This window comes from Crinia signifera, chromosome 1 (assembly GCF_055691185.1).
Source record: "Crinia signifera chromosome 1, ASM5569118v1, whole genome shotgun sequence".
In the NCBI taxonomy this organism is placed as follows: domain Eukaryota; kingdom Metazoa; phylum Chordata; class Amphibia; order Anura; family Myobatrachidae; genus Crinia; species Crinia signifera.
The window spans coordinates 393,290,831-393,318,749 of record NC_139217.1 but is presented as its reverse complement, the minus strand read 5'-3'; the positions used below and the strand labels follow the sequence as shown (position 1 = coordinate 393,318,749).

Genomic DNA, 27,919 nt, shown 5'->3' with positions numbered 1-27,919 from the left:
GGAGGGGGCACCGTACACACGGGGGCACTGGGGAGGGGGGCAGCGTAAACAAGGGGGCACTGGGGGGACAGCGCACTCACGGGGGCACTGGGTACACACTGGGACAGTGGGGGGGCAGGGTACACACAGGGACAGTGGGGTGGGGGACAGAGTACACGCAGGGTCAGTAGGGTGAGGGGCAGGGCACACACAGGGACAGTGGGGGGACAGATTTACCTGGGTTCAGCTGCTCCTCTGATGGCTTCTTTCTGCCTTCCCGATGGCAACTAAAGGAAGCGCCTGAATCTGGTCCGCAGGCTGTGGAAGCGCCTCAGTCCTGGCGGTACCATGGGGTAGTCAGCGTCTGGGCAGGAAATATAATAATAGTAATATTAAAGGGCACAGCGTACACAAGGAGGGGGTACAGCGTACACACGGAGGGGGGCACAGCGTACACACGGAGGGGGCACAGCGTACACACGGAGGGGGGCACAGCATACACACGGAGGGGGGCACAGCGTACACACGGAGGGGGGCACAGCGTACACACGGAGGGGGGCACAGCGTACACACGGAGGGGGGCACAGCGTACACACGGAGGGGGGCACAGCGTACACACGGAGGGGGGCACAGCGTACACACGGGGGCACTGGGGGTGGGACAGCGTATTCACGGGGGCACTGGGGGGGGGAAATAACGTACACACGGGGGCACTTGGAGGGTACAGCACACACACGGGGGCACTGGGGGTACAGCGTACACACAGGGGGAACTGGGGGGGAGCATACACACACGGGCACTGTACACACAGAAGCACTGGGTGGGCAGTGTACACACGGAGCACTGGGGGGGACAGCGTACACACGCGGGCACTGGTGGGGACAGAGCACATACGGGGGCACTGGTGGGGACAGAGCACATACAGGGCACTGGGGGGGGCAGCGCACACACGGGGCACTGGGGGGTAACAGCGCACACACGGGGCACTGGGGGGGGAACAGCGCACACACGGGGCACTGGGGGGGAACAGCGCACACACGGGGCACTGGGGGGGCACAGCGTACACACGGAGGGGGGGCACAACGTACACACGGAGGGGGGCACAGCGTACACACGGAGGGGGGGCACAGCGTACACACGGAGGGGGGCACAGCGTACACACGGAGGGGGGCACAGCGTACACACGGAGGGGGGCACAGCGTACACACGGAGGGGGGCACAGCGTACACACGGAGGGGGCATAGCGTACACGCGGGGGGCATTGGGGGCACAGCGTACACACGGAGGGGGGGCACAGCGTACACACGGAGGGGGGGCACAGCGTAAACACGGAGGGGGGGCACAGCGTAAACACGGAGGGGGGGGAACAGCGTACACACGAAGGGGGGGCACAGCGTACACACGGAGGGGGGGCACAGCGTACATACGGAGGGGGGGCACAGCGTACACACGGAGGGGGGGCACAGCGTACACACGGAGGGGGGGCACAGCGTACACATGGAGGGGGGCACAGAGTACACACGGAGGGGGGGCATAGCGTACACACGGAGGGGGGCATAGCGTACACACGGGGGGCATTGGGGGGAACAGCGTACACATGTGGGCACTGAAGGGGGACAATGAACACACGGGGGCACTGGGGGGAGCAGCGTACACACACGGGGGCACTGGGCTAGGCAACGTACATATGGGGGCACTGCGGGGGTACAGCAAACACGTGGGGGTACTGGGGGGTACATCGCACACACGGGGGGCACTGGGGGGGAGAGCGTACACACAGGGGCACGGGGGGGAAAGAGCGTACACACGCGGGTACTTTACACACAGAAGCACTGGGGGGGCAGCGTACACACGGGGGTACTGGGGGGGCAGAGCACACACGGGGCACTGGGGGGGGGCAGCGTACTGCGGGGGACAGAGCACACACAGGGGCACTGGGGGGCAGAACACACACGGGGCACTGGGGCGGGGCAGAACACATATGGGGGGCACTGGGGGGGACAGAACACACACAGGGCACTGGGGGTGACAGAACACACACAGGGCACTGGGGGGATCAGAACACACACGGGGGCATGGGGTGGGGGACAGAGCACACACGGGGGCACTGGGGAGGATCAGCGCACACACTGGGCACTGGGGGGGGGGCAGCGTACACATGGGGACACTGGGTACACACGGGGACAGTGGGGTGGGGGACATGGTACACACAGGGACAGTGGGGTGGGGGACAGGGTACACACAGGGACAGTGGAGTGGGGAACAGGGTACACACAGGGACAGTGGGGTGGGGAACAGGATACACACAGGGACAGTGGGGTGGGGAACAGGGTACACACAGGGACAGTGGGGTGGGGGACAGGGTACACACAGGAACAGTGGGGTGGGGGACAGGGTACACACAGGGACAGTGGGGTGGGGGACAGGGTACACACAGGCACTGGGGGGGACAGAGCACACACGTGGGCACTGGGGGGGGGAACAGAGCACACATGGGGTACTGGGGGGGAAAAGCACGCACATGGGGGCACTGGGGGGTGCAGCGCACGCACGGGGCACTGGGGGGGCAGCGTACACACGGGGCACTGGGGGGGCAGCATACACACGGGGGCACTGGGTACACACAGGGACAATGGGGTGGGGGACAGGGTACACGCAGGGACAGTGGGGGGGGGACAGCGTACACACGGGGGCACTGGGGGGGGGACAGCGTACACAACGGGGGCACTGGGGAGGGCAGCGCACTGCGGGGGGACAGAGCACACACGGGGGCACTGGGGGAGACAGAACACACGCGGGGCACTGTGGGGGACAGAACACACACGGGGGCACAGAAAACACACGGGGGCACTAAGAGGGGACAGAACACACAGGGGGGCACTGGGGGGGACAGCACCCACACGGGGGCACTGGGGGGGGTTGCAGCGCACACACGGGCAATGGGGGTGGCAGAGTACACACGGGGGCACTGGGTACACACGGGGACAGTAAGGTGGGGACAGGGTACACACAGGGACAGTGGGGTGGGGGACAGGGTACACACAGGGACAGTGGGGTGTGGGATAGGGTACACACAGGCACTGGGGGGGGCAGAGCACACACTGGGGCACTTGGGGGTAACAGCATACACATGGGGGCACTGGAGGGGGGACACACACGGGGGCACTGGGGGGGAACAGCGAACACACGGGGCACTGGGGGGGCAGCATACACACGGGGGCACTGGGGTGGGACAGCGTACACACAGGGGCACTGGGGGGGGGCAGCGTACACACAGGGGCACTGGGGGAGGAGCGTACACATGGGGGCACTGGGGGGACAGCGTACACACGGGGACACTGGGTACACACTGGGACTTTGGGGGGCAAGGTACACACAGGGATAGTGGGGTGGTGGACAGAGTACACGCAGGGACAGTGGGGTGAGGGACAGGGTACATGCAGGGACAGTGGGGTGGGGGACAGGGTACACACAGGGACAGTGGGGGGACGGATTTACCTGTGTGCAGCTGCTCCTCTGATGGCTTCTTTCTGCCTTCCCGATGGCGGAGGCAACTCAAGGAAGCGCCTGAATCTGGTCTGCAGGCTGTGGAAGCGCCTCAGTCCCGGTGGTACCATGGGGTGGTCAGCATCTGGGCAGGAAATATAATAATAATAGTAATATTAAAGGGCACAGCGTACACACAGATGGGGGCACAGTATATACACGGGGGGCACAGCATACACATGGAGGCACTGGGGGTGGGACAGCGTATTCAGGTGGGCACTGGGGGGGGAAACAACGTACACACGGGGGCACTGCAAGGGTACAGCACACACACAGGGGGCACTGGGGGTACAGCGCACACACAGGGGGAACTGGGGTGGAGAGCGTACACACAGGGGCACTGGGGGGTGGACAGCGTACACACGCGGGCACTGTACACACGGAAGCACTGGGTGGGCAGCGTACACACGGGGCACTAGGGGGGCAGCACAACACATGGGGGCACTATGGGGGGGGGCAGCACAACACATGGGGGCACTATGGGGGGGGACAGCGTACACACGGGGGCACTAGGGGGGAACAGCATACACACGGGGGCACTGGGGGGGGGGCAGAGCACACACGGGTGCACATCGGGGGGGGCAGCGTACACATGGGGGCACTGGGGGAGGAACAGTGTACACACGGGTGCACTGGGGGGGGTGGAGAGCGTACACAAGAGGGGACAGCGCACACGCGGGGGCACTGGGGGGGACAGCGCTCACACGGGGGCACTAGGGGGGGCAGTGCACACACTGGGCACTGGGGGGGGGATAGCGCACACACGGGGGCACTTGGGGGGACAGCGCACACATGGGGCACTGGGGGGGACAGCACACACGGGGCACTGGGGAGGGACAGCACACACGGGGGCACTGGGGGGACAGCACACACGGGGGCACTGGGGGGGACAGCACACACACAGGGGCACTGCGGGGGGCAGCACAAACAGGGGCACTGCGGGGGGCAGCACACACAGGGGCACTGCGGGGGGCAGCACACACACAGGGGGCACTGGGGGGGGCAGCACACACACTGGGGCACTGGGGGGGGCAGCACGCACACGGGGGCACTGGGGGGGAGTGCACACACGGGGGCACTGGGGGGGACAGCATACACACGGGGGCACTGGGGGGTGGACAGCGTACACACGGGGGCACTGGGGGGTGGACAGCGTACACACGGGGGCACTGGGGGGTGGACAGCGTACACATGGGGGCACTGGGGGGTGGACAGCGTACACACGGGGGCACTGGGGGGGACAGCATACACACGGGGGCACTGGGGGGGCAGCGTACACACGGGGGAACTGGGGGGGGGCAGCGTACACACTGGGGCACTGGGGGGGGGCAGCGTACACACGGGGGCACTGGGTACACACGGGGACAGTGGGGTGGGGGACAGGGTATGCACAAAGACAGTGGGGTGGGGGATAGGGTACATACAGGGACAGTGGGGGGACAGATTCACCTGGGTGCAGCTACTCCTCTGATGGCCCAGGTGGCTTCTTTCTGCCTTCCCGTTGGCGGAGGCAACTCAAGGAAGCGCCTGAATCTTGTCCGCAGGCTGTGGAAGCGCCTCAGTCCCGGCGGTACCATGGGGTGGTCAGCATCTGTGCAGGAAATAAAATAATAATATTAAAGGGCTCAGCATACACACAGAGGGGGGGGCACAGCGTACACACGGAGGATGGGGCACAGCGTACACACGGTGGGGGGGCACAGCGTACACACGGAGGGGGGGGCACAGCGTACACACGGAGGGGGGGGCACAGCGTACACACGGAGGGGGGGGGCACAGCGTACACACGGAGGGGGGGGCACAGCGTACACACGGAGGGGGGGGCACAGCGTACACACGGAGGGGGGGGCACAGCGTACACACGGAGGGGGGGGCACAGCGTACACACGGAGGGGGGGGCACAGCGTACACACGGAGGGGGGGGCACAGCGTACACACGGAGGGGGGGGCACAGCGTACACACGGAGGGGGGGCACAGCGTACACACGGAGGGGGGGGGTACAGCGTACACACGGAGGGGGGGGTACAGCGTACACACGGAGGGGGGGGCATAGCGTACACACGGAAGGGGGCATAGCGTACACACGGAGGGGGGGCATAGCGTACACACGGAGGGGGGGCACAGCGTACACACGGAGGGGGGGGCACAGCGTACACACGGAGGGGGGGCACAGCGTACACACGGAGGGGGGGCACAGCGTACACACGGAGGGGGGGCACAGCGTACACACGGAGGGGGGGCACAGCGTACACACGGAAGGAGTACTGGTATGGGCGGGCACAGCATTGGGATTAGGCTGGCACTGGGAGAGGCAGCTTTTGGGACAGTATGGGCAGACTCACCCTAGGCAGTATGGGCACAGCACTGGGGTGGAAGCTAGCAGTAGGGGCAGAGTAAGGTTACTAGGCTGGCATTGGCAGAGGGGAGGGGGCACAGTGTGGGCACATAAATAGGAGAGGCAGCCCAGCACGGGGAGGGGGACGCCCTGCATGTAACGCTGGGTTAAAGGAGGCGGCTGACACCCGGGGACAGAGGATGACAGCTGCCCCTCCCCGCATAGCCCGCAGCCTGCCGGGGACAGCCGGCTGCTGCAGCGGGATATGTATAGACGGAGCGGGAGTGTTCAGAATGGGGGTCGGGCTAGGAGCCCGACCCCCGGCGTCTTTACTCACGAATTTGCGCCGTGCGCCCGCTCCGGAGCCCGCGCCGCGGCCGGGCTTTCAAATCTAGGCCGCGGCTTCCGGCTACTGTGTAGGCCGCAATCTGCCCCGACTCCGCTGCCCCACGCCGGCCATATCCCCCGCTTCAGGGGATCAAGCGGGGTCCCACCAGCCAAGTCCTGCCCGCAAATAATGTCCAGGGAGCAGGTATGTGCTCATCACAGCGGGTGCTCGGAGGTCGCATCTCCGTCGGCCATCTTGGTGCACACAAGTGAAGCCACTCTGTGTACACCCCCTATAGTCACCTCTGCGGCTGCGCAACAAGTTGAGCCCTCCTATCTCTATAATGGGGGATATTTCACTAAATTAAAAAAAAACTGTACCTATCTGAAAATCCTCAACCCCAAAAGGCACTCCACTGGGACAATATCTACCTAATAAAACAAACCCCAAGTCTCAATTGTTCCTCTACCCCGAGTTATGCCTTCCCAAAAAAACCCTCATAGACTAACATGGGTGACAAAGTGTCATTTCTGAAGTGTCCGAAAAAAACTGGCAGTTGGAAGTTTAGATCGCTCCCAATTGGTCATTTTTTAATATTTCTCCCTGAAATTTGGCACGCAGCACCGGTTGACGATTCTACGCGTACATGCCAAATTTCAGCTCCGTACGCCCAGTCACTTTTGAGGTGCAGTCCCTCAAACACCATGCCCCCATCCGAAAAGTTCCCTATGGGAAAAATCCGTTCGTTGGATTCAGCCTTAATATAAGGGCACTACCGTGCCCTTATAATATATATATATATATATATATATATATATATATATATGATATAGAAGAGACAAATGTGGGCGCTCCAATAGTGCAAAGATTACCACTTTTTAAAACAATGGAAATTATTTAGAAACTGCACAAGACAAGGGATGGGTAACCTACCATATACAGCGGCTTACACTCGCCGCACAGAACAGGCATAGGATGGTGCAAAAGCACCTTACAGGCGTTGGAGAGGTTACACTCAAGGCTCCGGTCGTGCTGGACGCTAGGCCACGCCCCTACGCCAGACACGCACCTCTTAAATAGCACGGCACCAGGTGTATCAAATTACTATCTAATACAAAGGGTATGCTATCTTACAATTGCCTGACATAATATATAATTCATTTTTGACCATGCATACGGTAGTAATATCTGTGCATTTACTATACATATATATTCAATTCATAAAAAATACATTAAAAAATACTGATAAATTTAAAATCACATATTTGAAGACATATTTAGCTTTCAACACTTTTCTTAAAAAAAACAACATAGCAACAATTAGTGAAACAATGGTACAAAATCTCATACAAATAGAATCATTTCACATACGGAACCATTAAAAATATAAATATGTAAATATGGAACATTTTTTATACACAATAAAATCAATAATTTGAGTAGATGATGAAAAAGGAAGATATACATAGGACACATGTAAAATGCAAATATTTCTGTTGTGCGCATATTTTCACTTCTGGAAAGAGAAAGAAGAATATAATAATACCATGACACAGATTGAAGAATACAATCAATACAATCCATCGCAGATATACATTTCAAATATATATATCTCACTTCTAGAAAATACATTTCTTTTAAAACACCATAGTTAGTGGATACTTTGATCAGCAGATATAATGGATGCGCAGTTAACAGAAAAATGCGCAGCAAACAGAAATAATCACCTAAGAAAGGGAGTTATCTCCATGGTCTCATTCAACCCTGTTGGACATAGGGTGTCTAAATTATAGATCCAATAAGACTCCTTTCTCATAAGGAGATTCTCTCTATTGCCTCCTCTCACATCTAGTGTCACGTGTTCTAAACCCGTAAATTTCATACCCGTTGGGTCACCACCCTGGCAGTCTTTAAAATGTCGGGGGACAGTTTGTGGAGCTGCCGGCTTGAATCGAGCAAGTACATTAAAACAGTGTGGAGCTGTGACCCACCTGTGTCCATCAATGACCGATTAAGACTGTGTCTTAAGGACTGGTATTTAATACCATATCATTGACATTTTTTTTTCTCGCGCACTGTATTTTATTTACACAATATATATATATATATATATATATATATACACACACACACACACACACACACACACACACACACACACACTATGTATTTATATTTACACACGCAATGCATTTAGAGTTTTTAGTGAGGTTTACTGCTTTGCAAAAAAAACCTGCAAAAGACAGAAAAGGAATTTATATACATATAAACATACATTATTGGCATATGTTATCTGCTATGCATGACAGGCACACACACACACAGATAGATTGATACTGTAGATAGGGTTATGTCAGTGTTTTCTACATTTGGCACATCTTCAACTAAACAGTTGGATGTTGGAATCAATATTAGAAATGCTCATGTAAAGAATACAATGCAATATTATATCTGGAATGTTTTTGAAAACATTTACTTGATTTTATCACTTTATTCATATTTTTAAAATCCACTTATAGATTGGATATTGGTGAATTGATTTAGAGCAGGCATGTCCAACGTTGGCCCTCCAGATGTTTTTGCAATAATTTTTGCATTCTCTAATAGCAAAACTGTGGCAAAGCATGCTGGGATGTGTAGTTTCACAACATCTGGAGGGCCAACGTTGGACATGCCTGATTTAGAGCTTACTTCTATCCTTTGTATATAAATATATATTGTAAACTCCTTTGGAGAGATACTCTAGGAAGGCGTCACTGAGTCACCAAAATGATATTCTTAGGCAGCTTGCAGACTGGGGTCACTAACCTTTCATAAGGATGCACAATGTTGTACTGAATGGTTGTGTTTCTCTATGTGACATAACTTACTGACAGCATTGTGAATGTGTGAGTGTATTTCCACTTGCCAAGGATTAGCACATATCTCCCCTCAGGGCTGCCGAGAGTGGGGTAGGTACTAATTACCCGGGCCTGGGCTTGCTGGAGGGGCCTGGCGGGGGGCCCTGGTCAGACCCCATCCGTCCCTCTCAGGCAGCACACACCTACCGCATGTGCTGTGCTGACAGCAGGCTCATCATGAGTGTCTTACTGGCAGCGATAGAGCTCATGCTGAGCCTGCTGTCAGTGCAGCACATGCTGTAGATGTGTGCTGCTGCTGCTGAAGGGGGTGACAATGACTCCCCCCCCCCCTCAACTTTAAAGTGTTTATTCACCCCCCTAAAAGTTGTGGGGGGTGGCCTAATCGCGGGAGGTGGTCTCGCCTCCACCGATTAGGCCATGCCCCCAAATTTTAACGGGGCCTGGCATACCTCTCGGCTGCCTTGTCTCCCCTTAAGAGATGTCAAAATTTAACTGCGACAAAGAGAAAGGTATTGGTAAAGTGCACAATTAAACAAAAAGTGCAGAAAATATTAGTGAAACAATAATATGTATTTCTTTGTGCTGGTCCTGACGAGGGGTGAAAGCCCGAAACGGCGTTGACCGTTATAAACTAAAAAATTTTCTTCACTAAAAGACCTGGAGTGACGCCTGTTATTTCTTCATTATATATATATATATATATATATATATATATATATATATATATATATATATATATATATATATGGTCCAAAGTTCTAGCGTGTCTCCCAGGGGTCCGGGATAGAACAGAGAGCGGCACTCAAACGGATTTTGAGAAATCAAGGTTTAATTTTCAAGGTAGTAAAGGTGGCATCACATGGGCATCATCATCGACGTTTTAAGGCAGTGAGCCTTTTCATCAGGATGCGCTCAAAGTGCATATAGTGCTGTAGTGTGTGAATAAAACAGAGCTGTATGCTACACACTACAGCACTATATGCACTTTGAGCGCATCCTGATAAAAAGGCTCACTGCCTTGAAACGTCGATGATGATGCCCATGTGATGCCACCTTTACCACCTTGAAAATTAAACCTTGATTTCTCAAAATCCGTTTGAGTGCCGCTCTCTGTTCTATCCGGGACCCCTGGGAGACACGCTAGAACTTTGGACTATATTATCTGATTGAGGGCACCACGGTAGCTGGCTTTATCGTCCGGAGTGCCAAGCAACACCAGGAAACTATATATATATATATGGATAGAATATTGAAAGTCTGCGCCCAACTGTCAGCACTTTATTCCCACCAATAAGGTGGACCCCTTTCAAGTGAAGATTGAACAATTCAAAATCAACCGTCATCTTAAGCTCAAAGAATATTTCCAGGACAAAGTGGAAACCACTAATCCTGTCAGTAATATACCTCCGGCCATCCGCAAGAAGTCCAAATTTGACCCATTGTCATCCAGCCCTTCAATTAAGACTTTCAGTCGCATGATCCAACAAGACACTGCCAAGATTTTGGCTTCAGATGCACAGTCAGGGTCTAACTTCTCGGCTCCAGAATGGAAAGCCCTCAAGTCACTCAGTATGGACACCTCCATCACCATCCGCTCGGCGGACAAAGGGGGCGGGTTAGTGTTACAGAATACTACTGACTATCTCCGTGAAATTTCACGACAGCTTTCTGACACTAATGTTTATTTACCTTTGTCTAAAGATCCTTCAGTGACGTACAAACGTGAACTTGACGATATTCTGAACAAAGCAGTACGGGACTCTTTGCTTGAACCCAGCATTAGGGATGCTTTGATCACACAGTACCCGGTTGTCCCACTTTTGTATACTATCCCAAAAGTCCACAAAAGTTTGGTGGACCCCCCGGGCAGACCTATAATCTCTGCCCGGGGGTCATTATATCAGCCAGTGTCTATTCTGTTGGATAGTTATTTACAGCCGTGTGTCCAAGATCGCATGACTTACCTTAAAGACACTAACACGCTGCTGTTAAAATTGGAGGCACTAGGCCAGGTGCCCCAAGATTGCTTGTTGTGCACAGTGGACGTCGCGAGTCTCTACACGTGTATTCCACACGAGGGGGGACTCGCGGCGGTCCGTGCATTTATAACCAACAATCCGTTATACAAAGGGCCAGACATCGAGCTCTTTTTACAGCTTCTTGGGCTCACGTTAGAGAGAAACTATTTCATGTCTAACAACAAATTTTTCCTACAGCGCTGTGGGTGCGCGATGGGGTCCTCAGTGGCCCCGTCGCTGGCCAACAGCTACATGTTCACAGTTGAACACGAGTTATTGGTGGACGTCCCCGAGATCAGCAGGCACCTTGTGCTATACACCAGGTACATCGATGACCTGCTGATCTTGTGGTCAGGTCCCCAGAGTGTGTTAGAGCAAGTATTTGATCAACACAATGCCACCTCTTCACCCATCAAATTTGTGTATAACATCAGCAAAGATCACATTAATTTTCTCGATGTTAGCATCAAAGTATCAGAGGGCATTATCTCCACTGGGCTTTTCTGTAAACCTACAGACCGCAACAATTTGTTGCGGGCTAATAGCCATCATCCCACCCCACTGAAGGCAGGATTACCTTTCTCGCAGATGCTGCGGGTGCGCAGAATTGTGAGTGATCCCATTGAACTGGAACCTGCATTGACCACCATGATTCAAAAATTCCAGGAACGGGGGTATTCATTGGCAGAATTGCTCAGCTCAAAAGAGAGAGTTATGTCCCTCACTAGACAACAAGCATTAACGTCCAGGGAGAAAACCAAAGAAGAAAAATTTGTATGGGTTAATGCCTACCATCCTAAAAGCAGTGCAATTAATCGAATGGCCAAAGTTCATTGGCCAATCATTAATACTGATGGGGCACTTAAGTCACTTCAAAACAAGAGGTTGATGTGTGCTTACACTCGAGGGAAAAACCTCAAGGATTACCTGGTGAGGAATGATGTAGTGGATGTGGTACCCACGACAGCATCCTTCTTAGGTACTCCCAGGAATGGTTGCTTCAAATGTTGTGGCTGCACTACATGCAGTTACATGGTGACAGGAGATCAGTTCTGTCACCCGTTTTCTGGTAAACCTTTCAAAATTCGGCAGCGGGTGACCTGTACTTCCGATTTCGTGGTGTATCTGATAAGCTGTCCGTGTGGTCGACACTATGTCGGCAAAACCACACGGGCATTTAAGGAGAGAGCCGCGGCACACAGGTCCGCCATCAAACATGCGCTTTTATCTGGGACCGGGGACCAGCCGGTTGCCCGCCACTTTGCTCAGGCCAGACATCCCCTTGCATCCTTGAGGTATAGAATTATAGAACAGATACCCAAATTAAAAAGAGGTGGCAATAGGGATCTTTTGCTTTGTCGGGCCGAAAGCAGGTGGATCTATCGGCTTGAAACACTGGCCCCCAAGGGCCTTAATGAGCACGCAGGACTGTCATATTTTTTATGAATCAGTTTTGCGCGGCTGAGAGGTTTCTGATATACGCTGTGTCTATCTGGCATTTTTTGTAAAATGTACAAGTTTTCCCTATGTTGTGTCCACCCGGTTTGTGTCGACTAATTACACTATAAGGGATTATGTGACACCGCAAGCAGTTGATGGTCACTTTTCCCTGACGGGGTCTGATCGCCTCAGTACGCGATCACCAGAGGCTGCCATGTATGCCCACACCTTTTAATGTTTTTAATGTTTAATTGCACACATAATGTTTTGTTCACGTAATCATTTTTTCAGAGTTGTACGCTATATGTACTCTTAATGTCTAGCCTCGGCTAATGACTCTTCGTGTTTTGTTATTGCTTTCAGGTTTTGTTGTATGGGCAGATCTGGATGCCCTTCGCGGCCTCAGCGTCGCTCCGTCATGTGTGACGTCATCATCGAGCGCCATGCGGGACGCAGGGGAGGCGCGCGAACGGCCTGGATCAGCATAAAGGTATGTTTGTCACTCATTTATTTTGTCTTCTGCACCTTGATAAAGGGACCGAAAGGTCTTGAAACGTTGGGATAAGCCCTGCAGTCTGTCTCATTTATTCGAGTGCCGCCGCGCACCACACACTATATATATATATATATATATATATATATATATATATATGGTCCAAAGTTCTAGCGTGTCTCCCAGGGGTCCGGGATAGAACAGAGAGCGGCACTCAAACGGATTTTGAGAAATCAAGGTTTAATTTTCAAGGTAGTAAAGGTGGCATCACATGGGCATCATCATCGACGTTTTAAGGCAGTGAGCCTTTTCATCAGGATGCGCTCAAAGTGCATATAGTGCTGTAGTGTGTGAATAAAACAGAGCTGTATGCTACACACTACAGCACTATATGCACTTTGAGCGCATCCTGATAAAAAGGCTCACTGCCTTGAAACGTCGATGATGATGCCCATGTGATGCCACCTTTACCACCTTGAAAATTAAACCTTGATTTCTCAAAATCCGTTTGAGTGCCGCTCTCTGTTCTATCCGGGACCCCTGGGAGACACGCTAGAACTTTGGACTATATTATCTGATTGAGGGCACCACGGTAGCTGGCTTTATCGTCCGGAGTGCCAAGCAACACCAGGAAACTATATATATATATATGGATAGAATATTGAAAGTCTGCGCCCAACTGTCAGCAGTGCCGTCTTTCCCATTGGGCACGATGGGCAGTTGCCCGGGGGCCCTAGGACCTAGGGGCCCCCGGCCCAGCCCAATGGGAAAGATGGTGGCCGGGGTCCGGGAATCTGCTCACCCTCGCTGGGGGATCCGGGCAGGGGGATCAGGGTGGTGGCGGTAGCTAGAAGCCTGATTCGGCGAAGCTCTATTTGCCAGCGGGGCGGGAAGCGCTGTTGCATTTGAATAGACTGGCCGGACGCTGATTGGCTGAATTCAGAAAATCAGCATCCGGCCAGTCTTTGAAAAGGCAACAGCGCTTCCCACCCCGCAGTCAAATAGCGCTTCACCTCCTAGCTAGCAGTGAATTTAATTTCGGGGGTCCATGTGCCGGGGTTCTGATCACCCTCACTGGGTGATCCGGCAGGGGGATCAGGGCATCGGTGGCGGTAGCAAGGAGCCCGAAGCGGCGAAGCGCTATTTGCTGGCAGGGGGGGCGAGAAGCGCTGCTGCATTTAAAATGACTGGCTGAATGCTGATTGGCTGAATTCAGCCCTGATCCCCTTCCCCAGCGAGGATGGTCGGATCCCCGCCACCCGGCCACCATCTTTCCCATTAGCGCTATTTGCCGGTGGGGCGGGAAGCGCTGCTGCATTTGAAAAGACTGGTCGAACGCTGATTGGCTGAATTCAGCCAATCAGCGTCTGGCCAGTCTTTTCAAATGCAACAGCGCTTCCCGCCCCGCCAGTTAATAGCGCTTTGCCACTTCAGGGCAGGCTCCTAGCTACCGCCGCTGCCCTGATCCCGCTGCCCGGATCCCCAGCGAAGATGATCGGATCCCCGGCCGCCGGAAGCGGACTGGCTGCCGCACGGAGCCAGAGAGGTGAGGGTTGGAGAGGTGACTGTGGGCTCCTGGGCAAACTAATTTGGGGGGGGGGGGGTCCAGTGAACTAGGTTGCCCAGGGGCCCTTCCTAATGTTAAGACGGCCCTGACTGTCAGTCAGTAAAAATACCAGTTGGAGAGTCCCCTGTTTCTCAAACAAAAGGGCATGGGCACCAAAGTCCAAAAAAGGGTGGGACTTGCAGCTGCTTCTTTCTCTATTTGGAGGATCTCAGGAATCCACAGAGCAACAGATCTAGAGAAGGGCAGAAAGAAGGCGCTTCATGGTGCAGTATTTATGATATATAATTTATTTAAAAGTAACAATCCATGGTGCAGGTTAACATGAACTCGTACCATATATTAAAACTCTGTGGACTGGGTACCACAAGGCTTGGGTTTTAAAACCAAAGGCATATACTGCTCACACTGTACCGGGACCTTGGTTGCACTCGAACGCCGCAGAGCTGGCTTGCAGGGAGGCGTGCAAAGATGAACCACGTCCAGGATACCAGTGACAGGAGTAGAAGGAGCGTCGTAGGCCACGCCCTGACGCGTTTCGTCACTGCGGACTTCGTCAGAGGGCGTGGCTACTACGTACGCTCGAGGGAATTATAAAGGACTGTCCCCATCAATCAAGGAGCGGGTAAGTACGCGGTATTGGACACCGCTAGTGAGAGGGCGGGTGGATGTTCTACACGTCGTTAGAGTGACGTGGAGGGGCGGTCTCCGTCGGACCAGAGCAAATAGGTACATGTAATTGGCTGCTTCTTACAAGATAGCGGCGTGGACCAATAGACGGCGTTTGCTGTGTAACAGCACGAGCCAATAGAAGGCATCAGCTAACAGTGACACAGACCACTGGATGGCGTCAGCTGATACATAAGGGAACAGGACAGCCCTCTACCATAAGAGATGGAACTTCCATTGGCCATCATACCACGTGACACAAAGCAGCTGTCAAAAGACAGACCGGTGTACAATATAAGCTGCTGACTATAAGAAAACGGGGCAGGACAATATTCTGCCCAGGAAAAGGGGTTGGTTGAGATCTGCACACAAGTAAATAAACCCAAATGCCTGAGGGTTGGTTCCGCTATATTTATTGATTTAGCGGGGGTGCTATCCTGTTAACTAGGTTGTTGTAGTCAAAGGAAAGAGAAAAGAGTAGTTACGGCGGATGCACACCTGGTTAAAGAAATAGGAATTTATTATCTTATGGTTCTTAGGGGATTACTCCAATCAGGTATTCAAAAAGTGGGGGAATCTATTAATCTTTAATAATGAGTGGATTCAGGAGTCACCCACTGTAGTAGCGAAATCGATAAGAGGTTTAAATATCAAACATACAACATATAAATACATGACAAGTGCAAAAAGAATAGAATAATGGGTGCTAAATAGACTTTAAAATGTAGGTAGACGGGGCTGGTAAATTTGGTGCAGATACTGGACTTGGGGTGTTGATTCCCAGGATATGTTTGACGTGATAATCTGTCTCAGAAATCAGCCGGTAATTGCCTATATTGGTCTGGTTTGATATCTCGCAGATATAGGACGCAATCCTTGCCGGACCCTTTGTATGCACTTGTTGCTGCTATATGTGGATATTTGATATGTGGGATTCAGTTCTCACTATTGTCACAGGGGGTGGCACACGTTAATGTCTCCAATTAATGAGAGAGGATGTACACCTGAATTAGAGAATGAAACCCTCAGTAGTATTCATACCACTCTATTATCTTGGTATGTATTTCACAATTTTGGTGACACAAGGACTGTCTGGGTGGATTATTCAGGTATGTGCTGTTTAGTGCCACACTATTATTTTCCTGTGTGATTAAACTGAATGTATCACAGAGTTGCAATTTTTATATATTGTGTAAACAGTGTCTACTGTCTACTTGGCATTATAGCCTGAGCACACAACAGGTGGTAATATTCCACTAGAGGAAATGCAGTTGTTGTGCTTGTTGGAACTCTTATGGGATGATACTGACCCCTAGTGGTGGGGGAAAATAATCACATAAGCCAGCTGGTCCTTGTCATATCTAGACCGCTGGTCCCACATAAAGCACCAATCCTATAAGTGCGGGTACAGGCACAAGTCTAATCTATTGACAGTAGTTATAACATTTATCTGCACTCATTTACTGCCCTCCATCTGACGCTACAAACATTGGGACACGTGTTTCGCATATAGCTTCTTCAAGCCAACCAATATTCTGCCCATCATGAGCCACAGATGGACATTTAGAGCGCATCTGTTTCCGTGCTGTACCACTGGTACGGATACCCGGTGTGAGCAGCATATCTCTCAGGAATAAGACAGTATAAGACATAAAAACAATCATTTCAAACATAAATCCTACAAAGAACGTAGTATACAACGCAGAACAATACTAAACGGACCCTATAGGCTAACTGATAAGAGAAGACCTGGCTATGGCTTTCAATAATGCTTTGTGGTAGTTGCCAAATGACACACATCTGCTGCGCTGTGGCAAATAGCCCACAGCACTCGTCACCTTCATTTTAGTACATACATACGATAAGATATAAGCAGTACAGCAAAGCAGGAATACAGGATATCATTTTGACTAACATTTTAAATGAATCAATCCATCGTCCCAACATTTGATACAGAGCTATTGTCAAACCAAAAGTATATACATATACACATGTTTGACACAATTTATAACCATTCACTAATGCGTTAGTCATAATTACCATAATCATAACATACATATATATGCAAATACAGCTACCATCTGTAACAAGTCTAAAATACCATTCCTACAATGAACCCAATAATTATATACAATGGCTTGTTTGAAGACACCTAAATATATATATTTTTATTATTTTTTATATAAGAGGGAAGAACAAGGTCATCCTAGATACCCCTAGTTTATAAATGGTGTTATCTCCCACCCTTCGTTCAACCCTCTGGGTACTAGTGTATCTAATCTTAGTATCCAGGTGGTCTCCCGTTTAAGGAGGAATTTCTCGTGGTCACCACCTCTTTTACTGTGTTGTACCAACTCAATCCCTTTGCAGGTCAGGGTTTTAGGGTCACAATTATGACACTCCTTGAAATGTGGGGACACGCTATGGTTGGTGACCCCATGCCTGATGTACCGGAGGTGCTCTAGGATTCTCACCTTGAAGCACCTCTTGGTCTTACCGACATATTTTAAGCCACACCCACATGTCAATAGATACACGACCGAAGTGGAGTTGCAATTAATAAAGTTGTTCACTTTAATGTCAGTACCTTCAATTATAAGGCCTTTTTTCATATAGGGGCAGACCTTACATCGATTACAGGGGAAACTGCCCTTGATACTCAGAAATGTCTCAGAGGGGTGATTTATATTTTCAAGTTGACTTTTCGAGATCATGGCTTTAAGGGTCTTAGCTCGACGAAAAACCATTTTGGGGGCCTCAGGGATATGTCTAGCCAAAATGGGATCCAATTTGAGGACACCCCAATGTTTCTTAAAGATGTACTTTAATTCTTTTTCATGTGAATTAGACTGGGTTACAAACATGATGTCATTACCAATGGTGGTATCAGGTAATTTATATATAACACAAAATTCCTAGATGTGCGCTATTCCTAAGTGACACAGAATGGTCACTTAAAGCACTTAGCCTCCTACTAGTGAGGCTACAACAATCAAATACCACCACAATAGTGCTATATAGTTATTATGATTTTCTTCCCTATCTCAAAACATCCATAGACACATTTCTCAAATATAAAAAAAATATTAAAAAACACTTTTAAAACAAAAAGTTTTTTTCACACAGTAGTTTCTCAACAGAGGATTTTCTTTTAAATAGTGGATGTATACAAAAGACCAACGCGTTTCATCTCACTGCGAGACTTCATCAGGGGTGCTTTACATATATCTTTATTGATCTGTTTAGGGATTTCTCCTTATTTCAACAATGAATGATTTTCAGTATTGATATTACTGTTAATGGCTCAAGAATGAATAAACTCTCCACTGGATGTGCTCTTACTTTAATATAAGGTCTGTTTACTGATCCATGTTCACTCTTCTTTCAAAAGAGACTGAAGAATATCAATTAATTATTTGGTTTTTGATATAGATTTGGTATTAGTGTGATCAGTAGGCTTCCACATATATAGATGTCCGAAATCCACAATTCAGAATTTTCTCTCTAATAGGTGGATAATTTTTATGGAGATTAAATTCAATTTTTCAAAGGAACAAAAATATCCCTGGTATCACCAGCAGTAGTGTTCTCCTCTGTGTCTCACTTTCACATTGGACACAAAGGAGAACACTACTGCCCTTAGTCAGAAGGACACAAAAGAGAAGAAACAGAAGGAAGATTAGTCTGAAACATGTTAGGTGAGCAACCTTTGTGCTTTTATTGTGGTGTTTGTGTTTTACATTAAAGGAACTTTTTGGTTGTTGTAACAATTATATGATTTATAAAATGTAATCCTAACCAAATTGCTGACTCTTTGGGGCTCTTCTCACTCTTAGAGCACAAAGTTTACAGTAGTCATTTTAAATACTGCTATGAATAGTAACAGTGGTACTCCAGATTTTGGGGTACCACATGGGCAATTATACATTTGGTTGACACCTCACATCTCAATTGAATACACTTTGTATTGCTTTAGTAAAATGATGGATGATTACTACAATGATAATGTACAAAAAGACTTTCTCAAACAGTTGCTTTGAATTCTTGAAGGAAAAAAGTGAATGTGCACTTTCCGCAAATTACTGTAGCTATGGTGTCCTCAAGTTGCCAATCCTTCCGTGTGTACTCAAAAAGAGTGTATAGTACAATATATCTGTAAACAGGGATGGTATTGACATACAGGCAGAAGACTGTCTTGGGCATCCCGATATACAGAATCCTGCCATTTACCCTCTCCACTTACCCCCCCAACCCACCCTACCTGCAGCCTAACCTTGACCCCCACTGCATTCACTGCCTAATCCTAACCCTACCTACTTAGTGTCTAATGCTAAGCCTTCCCCCCACACCCTAATCTTCCATCTCCCTCGCAGCCTAACTTTAACCACCCCTATACTGCCTAAACCTAACCCCCACCCATGGCCTAACTCTAAACAGCCTGTTATGCTTGCATTCAGGATGCCAACAGTCGGGATTCTGGCACCGGCATTGTGAGCAGTGTTGGATGTCTGGCTGTAATCTTTTGACCACAGTTGGGGTTCTGGCATTTGATTTTCCAACTGTTGTCATCCCCTGGAGCATAGAAACAGAATAGCAGGTGCACCATACACCATTTCCCTTTTTTATATACAATATATGAGGTTCTTGGCATGGTATTGACCAATAGTATAAGCCTGCCCACCACCCGTCAAAGTGACCTCATCATCCCCTGGAGACAATGTGCACCTTACAGACTTGTTCGCAGTGGCTGATTATCGATATACTGCCCATACATATGGTCTGCGATGCACGTGTGAGATGCCTGTTAGTAAAGAAATGCTGCTACTTTTTTCCTTCGCTGGTCACTAGCAAGATGATTGATAGCAAACCGGCATCTGGTTGTGGTAACCGGCCGTTTAGAGGGATTTCTAAGAAAAATGCAGTTTTGCCAGAAAAAAATGCTAGGTTGCTGAAGCGTTGTAGGGGAGGGTGTATGCCGTCAGCTCTGGCCCATATAAGCCTGTGTTCATTGCAGCCATCGAGAAAGTCCCTGGCTACTCCGAGCTTGAAATGTCTGGAGACCAGTTATTAGATGGTTAGTATCGATTAGCTTATGCTGATTTATTGGGGTGCTATACCTTGCACCTAGGGACCCCCAATACTCAGAGAAGCCTTGGCGTATGGCTTGGGACTTACCCATGTTTTGCAAATATATGTAACCAAGATATCTGAATCCCACTACCATGTGGCTATTACATTTTTTTTCTTACATGACTAGCTTTGTCTAATAAAATGACTTTGTTAAAAAAAAATTTAATACATCAATTAAACAGTGGGTAGGAATGGAGGAACGAGACAAGTGTTTTGACATAATGAATCATTGTGGACCATACAATATCCTCTATGGTGCAATTTTAAACAATGCCAGGTGGGGCTAAGATGACGCATCTATTACATTTGGAAGGCTGACCAATACAGGAAAGCTCACTAAAATCCAGTGTTGGATTCAATAAAAAAGAATAGGGATGGCATAATCCTAGAAAAGTGTTTGTGTACCTCACAGCAAAGGTAGTAGGTGGTAAGGTCTGGTAAGTGACAGGTTGAGTGCCTGACTGATGGTATTGTGGGCAAGTGTTGCATGTTGAAAAAATGTCTTAGTGGTGCCTAAGTGCGTGCAAATGCATGCATGCAAAAACAGGAAGTAGATTTCTTGTCAATCTGGGAGCATTCCTCTCCATTCTCTTCCAAATACACCTTAGCTACATGGTTGCACTGCAACATGGACTCTCACTTCATGAAGACCACGTAGGATTCCATGTATGCGGAGAAGATCTGGGTCCGAGGTAGGGCCTTAGTGCAGAGCTGCGCTTGCTCCTAGTGAATGCTTGCTATTACCTGTAAATAACAGGCCTTATGGGCAGCTCTAGACTACTATAAGTGTAGTAGTGCAAGGGGCAGATGGCTCCATACAACAGTGCCAATCATAGCTGCATAGCTGCAGAAGGAGGGCTGACAGTAGCTCCAATAAAAGTTAAAAAAAATCAACTGAAAGACATAAGGGGCACGAGCTTGGGTGCCCCCTATCCCCTCCACACCACGAATGTGCATCTGCTGATTTTTGCGAGTGTTTTGGATGTTCCAGAAGAGTGGTCTACTATGGTTATGGTATTCCTGCATAATAACACAGTTCTATTGAATTCTATGCAAAAGTCTTTTTGAATGCCTTGTGAATTTATTACACATAACCCTTTTGTTAACTCTGTAATTGTACAAAATTATTTATTATAAATAAACTTGAATTAAAATTAATTACATTAAATAAGAAATGGAAATGTAAAAATGTAGCATGCAAATATACAATATATATAGTCTATTATTAAATGTTATGTTCATAAAACTTTATTAATATGTATTAATAAAAATGGTAAAATATTTGCTATAATGCTTTTTGCATATTTGTTTTGCTTTGTTTGCAGTTTCATAAAATTCTACTGAGTGCTTATCTTACAGTTAATATTTATTTTTCTTAATTACTTTACATAAAATGTATTTTATTGTAATTAAAAGCAGAAAATAGAAATGAGGTACTTTGTATGAATCAACTAAAAACTTATTTAATCTCTAAACCTATACTGAATTATTATACACAGTTAAAATGTTTCTCAATAATTTAAAGATGGGATATTACAACTAATACGGCATAAACCTTACTGGATTCGTATTTGCTGTCTATATTTACTACACTACATTATCCAGTAATGACAAAGCTGCCGCGGTAGCCAGGTGTTCAGTAGACATGGGGCGTTAATGTTGGGTATGGGTCAGTAGGTCGACCATAGTTGTGTCTACCCATCGACCTCTAGACGAATTGGTATTGGTTACAGCACTCTAATCACCTAATGATGGGAGTCGTTTGACTGAGTGGTCAAATCTCAGAGTGAGGGTAAATAACACAGCATTGTCAAGTGTTCACCTGATGTGGGTAAAAGATGCTATGGTAAGTATATGAATAAGGTAGGATGCAAATAAGGGTGAAGAAAACTTGTTTATTAATAAATTGTACAGAGTAGAAAAAGTCAGTAACCTGGAAACGTGTCAACAGGTTTGTCCCGTCAGTATCACCTGAGATAAACCCTTGTGGGAATGAGGGTGTCAACAGACCCCTTTTTGCCATAAGCCTTTGAAGGCTTATTACAGGTGTGAATGCTGCATGGGGTTGGGGGGGTGTATGCACCAATAGGTACAGTACTTGATTGTCAATAATGGAGTTAGGTGGTAGTTAACTCCTTGTGGGGTAATTGGTGTGCAAAGCCACGAGTGGAGGAAGGGGGTATAAGTAGGGCAAGGAGCGGTGTCCCACTCACTTGCATCTTACCCTGTCCGTGCTATGGTGGTGCACTGCAGTGCTCCCGCACCATTGTTATCCAGTTCCTCTGGTGGTCTAGGTGGACCTATAAGCAGACTCCGGTCTGTATGGGACTCAGTGTTAGCCTGTGTCTGTGCCACGCCTTGTTGTGGCTGTTGTGTCTCGCGACTTGGTGGAGGTGCTATATGGCTGCAGAGTACTTCTGCCAGCCATTCGCTGGATGCCCGGCTCCACAGATTCTGCAGCCTGGACGTGACTTCTGGGTTGCGGTGATTGCGAGAACGCTGCTGCTCCTGGAGTGCCGTCGCCGGGGATCTGTGCGCTTGACTCTGTGTGGAGGAGACTGTGCCGCTTTCCGCTTTCCTCAAATGTTATGGGGACTGTAGCAGCTGCACAACATGTTCAGAACTATTTCCTTAATTGTCGGCAGTGCACGCACCTTAATGCAGAACAGGGGCCTCAAGTGGATGAATCACAACACCGAACACCCTCAGCATTTTAATATTATCCTGTGTATTACATTTACTTTGTAGCCTCAGATGCTAGTAAAAATTAGGGCAGTTCTAGCAACATGGAGGCGCCAGTCCAAAGATGGTGCAGAGTGGTCACAGGACTGATGTTAATGAAGCTTCTACCACCAGTGCCACCCCTGGTCTGGCTCTATCATAAGTCAGGTATGTGGCTGTTGCTGTGCATATTGTCTCCCCTCCCGTAATGGCCGTGAGGCTCTGAAAATCAGATGACCCTCCTGGCCCCCCCCCCAGAAGAGTGGACAAGTTGCCCACAACTCCCAGCACCCCGTGCAGCCATCCTCAAAAGTATGTGGTTTGGGGGTGCCGATGATTCACATTGAATCCCGGCATTGTAAAGTGAGGTATGTGGCACATAGATGCAAATTTGCAGCCATGCTCCTTCACATCCTTTAGATTATGTCACATGGAGCACCACTGAACCAAACACCCACTATATAGATACATGCCCACCCCTCCCCACCCCCGCGCTCTTCTGTCCGCCATACCGACCCACCTGCCCTCTCCCAGTGGGGAAGCCAGAAAGTCAGCAACTTTGCTGCAGAGTAGGCGCCACACTGTGGAGGGTGCCACCGGGGTGCAGTCAGACAGGCAATGCTACTACAGCCCAGACACCTGGTTAGGTGCACATGAGTATAGAGCATGGCTGGGCCCAGATACTTTTCAGGGGGTCTGGTCTAATTACAGGAGGCGTAACCTAATTACAGAAATTTTTTTTTGCTATTGTAGCAAAACCAGCAATATAAATGTTAATTTTAGAAAGTTAATTGTATTAGTGCCATTGCATATGAATATATAGGTTCTAATGTCCTAAAAAAAACACTTCCCCTGTTCACATCCTATTCCCAACCATTTATTTACATAAATAGTGCATGTTAAATTATCTGATGATTATTTAGACAAAGGCAAAAAACAAATTAGTAGGGTGCAAAAAAACGATGATATAGTATGCTCCATTTTGAACCTGTGAAAACAAAGAGCTCAATTTAGCACCTCCTGGGCTGAAGGGTGCCAGGTTAAAGGACATTTCTAATAGTAACAAACAATACTTATTTGTATCATTGAATAGATAGTGGATTAAAATAACAGCCATACACATATTAAATAATGTTTACCACTACAGCATTAGCTGACTGGATGCTATTATATTACTACCATACCTTTCTCAATCCTCAAGTAACTGACATTCCTAGGGGGGTATTCAATGTCTGTCATGCTCCCGCAGCCATCTCCTGATGGGGGAGATGGCTGTGGGGCCCTATTCAATGCTGTCTACCCCGACAGCATTGAACAGGGGTTCTCGTCAGAACGAGCCCAACTTCAGAAGCTGTTGGGCTCGTTCTGCCGAGAAAAGCCGGAAGTAGTCAAGCTCCAGCCGGAGCTTGACTATTTCCGGCCTCAGCTCGCGGCCACACCCCCTTCTCGCCGCTCGGTGGCCGGGATATTGAATCCCGACTCCCGAGCTCCAGTCGAGCAAAGTGAGAACGGGACAGGGGCACGGCTGTCGAGCTAGCTCGGCAGCCGTGCCCGTGACATTGAATACCCCCCCTAAATATCAGATTAATAAAAAAAAATCATTCAATAGTAGAAATGTACCTTTCCCCTCCACAAGTATAAGCATTCATTTACATTTTTGTTGCAGCCTTTTGAAAGGTTGAAGGGAATCCATTACCCCCGCAGGAAATCCTGTACATGGGCTAATCTCTATGATGCAGGTGAAGTGGAAAAAGCAGAAAAAAATATAGGGCCTGATTCTGGTTCCATTGGTCACCCGCATGTTCGCGCAGGGACTGATGGTAAGCCTCTTCGCATGTGCATATTCTCATACAGTATGCGCATGTGCAGGGCTTCTGTGCGGGCGCTTTCACTGACCTACACAGTTGGCATGGGGCAGGATGAAGCCAAGTGGAGGTGGTGGCAGTGATGGGGCATGGGAACACCCAGCGTTCTATGGGCATCCCCATGAAAACGCTGGGTGCTCCCATGCAAATGATGGGGAATGCAGTGTGCTGGGGGCGGCCGGCTGACGCCCCGGCACACTGGCTTATATTTGCAAGTGCAGGAGAAATCATTCAATGGTCGGAGACTATCCAATGATTTCTCCTGCTGCGGGCACATGCGAGGGGATGTGTTCTTTTAACACACCCACTCACATGGTTGGAAAGGTCAGCAGGGCGGGGTCAAAAGGACTCAGTAAAATGCGAGCTTTGCATCTTACAGAGTCAATTAGAATCAGGCCCATAGTGTATACTAAGAATATAGATTTATTCCAATGAAATGCCATTCATTATAAGGTGAGACTTCAAGGGCATGTTTGAAATCTTGATTTTCACATAAGCATTTGCAGTCCTCCAAATTTCATACTTCAGATTTTCCATCTTATTTGAATCAAAAAATAATTACTGACACAAAGCAGAGATTTAGTAGGAAAGAGCGCAATATCCCAAATACAAAAACTATTATATTTGGCACTAGGAAATGATTCCATGCAGAAACGAATTCCAAACTGCAGTTGATCTGGTGTTGATAAAGGCAGATACATCACTTTACATGTGATTCAATGGGTGCTCTGACGCTCCTTCAGAAGTCTGTCACAAGTCAAGTGTATAGAAATATGAAAGACATTGAAAGTCTTCATTATCCATCTCCTTCCTGAATACAGAATACTGGCCTTATGGCACTCCTGAAAAGTGGCAGTGCGCCTGGTGATCCGCATGTCAAGCGGCTATTCAGATCGAATCGCAAAATGTTCTCTTGGGAAAGCCAAACCGGAAAGACTCAGTCGTTACAGTGATGGACACTTACCCACTTTGTGCATACACTTAGCAGCTGATACAGAGAGAGCACTATAGCAGTTGCTGTCCCATATTTTGACTTTGCAAGAATGTGAATACCTGCAAATGCACAGTAGCAGAGTGGAATGCCCTTTTGGAGGGCGAAACGCGTTAGTAGCCAGCCATACAGCTTACCAGCCTACAACGTGCCTGCCAGCAAACGTTTGGGTAACTGCCGTCTGATTGCCATCACCTTGCCTTCATCACCGTGCGTGGAACGGTACACCCGCCAGCCCTCGCCCACTGTGCAGCATGGAGAACGCCATCAGGAGCCGATACAAGCACCCGTGAGTGAAAGTCACGGTGTTGCATTGCAGGATCCAACATCTCCGGCAGCGTGAGTGAGAGACACGCCAACCAGTCATTACATCCAGGTCCGCATTGTCAGTCTCCGCAGGCAGGACACTCCACCACACAACATCGCACAGGATTCCAACACACGGCAGCACAGGTGATGTATGTGCATACCGTGACATGACTTATTGTTCCTAAAAAGGACATTATCTTAAAGGAGATACCAACACTTCACAAAACTATCTTTAAATATGGCCCGGCAATAACATCAAACCCAGTCAACATTAGTGTCAACACATGCAAGTTGTCAGTTTTTGTATACAACCATTCAGAGAAATCGTAGATTCTTTGTATTCAGTTATTTTTAGCCTGTCTTTTTTTTTTTTTTTAAATGTGCACAATGGTATTATAGCATATGCTAATTTACATATCTAATTTTATAGGTGGCCACTCTATAAACAGCTATTTATACTTGTATTTTGTATGGTAATTAAATTGTTTTTTTTTTTATATATATCTCCTTAAAGCAGTCTCCAGTCTTTTGCTACACATGTGAACCCCTCCATGGTGTATTGGAAATCGATACAAATCATTTTACATTATTAGTATAATAAAATAAGTGTATATTCTCTTTCTTTTATATTAAAGTGATACTAATATCACAACTGTATATAATAATCTTTTTTGGATTATTCATTGTATTCTCTGTCCCTATAAAAAGCAGTGCTGTGGAAATGTCAAAGTATATTAGTTTCATTACAATCTGACATTTTGCAACAAATGTTGGAATAGTTATACTGTGCAGGATAAACTATTTCTGCATTTGCAGGGATTGCATGACAAATCAGCTTCTTACATTTACACAGCCAGAGAGCTGACAGCCTGCTTCTACGCAGTAAAAATCTTCTTCAGCACAAAAGTTCTTTCTATCTATTAGTTTAGAACATGGCAGTCATATTATCTAAATGAACATTCTGTATTATTCATCTATAATGAATATTAATTTAAAATTTTATTAGATTAGTATTCTCTGTTAAACTATTACACTAGACATACAGACCTTTTGTTGCAGCCACTAACTATAAGAAAGCAAGGGGTTAAGGTGGTGGTGGTAGTGTGTGTGTGTGTGTGTGTGTGGTAGTGGTGGTGGTGGCGGCGGCAGGATGGACTGAGTTCCACCACCTGTAATGGAGAGGTAGAACTAATTCAACCTCACTTTGGCCTTGTATAGTTAATTTAACAGAATGGCATTACAGTTTGCAGGGCAGTGCCAAAAGATCTACCACTGGCCAGAGACGGATTTAGACATTATAGGGTCCTATGCAAGATACTGCTTTTGGGCCCTCCAACAATCCATAGCACTAAATGTTTGCTGCTGATTTCAGGTGGCATCAATAGAGCACCTTGGTGCGTTTGTAAACAGGGACGTGGGTGGGGGCGTGTACTTTATCCATCCTTTTCTGTTATTGCCAAGTGCAATGAGGCAGTCATGGAGTAAAGTGGGCCAAATAAAAGAGGATGGGCAAGCAGCTATAAGGGGTGGCCAAAGCATTCCTCAAGATCTACCAACAGTTCATGTTTTTCAGGCAACCTGTGTATCTATAGTAGGAATGAATGCAGCAGCTTGACTGAAAATGTGACAGTTAGTAATGACTACAGCTTGCACCAGCTGGGTGATTTGG

General features: G+C 48.5%; 2 long non-coding RNA genes across 3 annotated transcripts in view; one reads left to right on the top strand and one right to left on the bottom strand.

Moving 5' to 3' along the window:
* Nucleotides 1-27,919, top strand: part of LOC146031218 (uncharacterized) — a 292,751-nt gene that overhangs the window by 161,690 nt on the left and 103,142 nt on the right. The window lies entirely within an intron of this gene.
* Nucleotides 223-5,112, bottom strand: LOC146031207 (uncharacterized). Its single transcript, XR_014456683.1, has 3 exons — nt 4,975-5,112; nt 3,478-3,610; nt 223-343 (listed from the first exon to the last, which is right to left on the bottom strand). It is a non-coding gene; the product is annotated as an uncharacterized LOC146031207 (long non-coding RNA).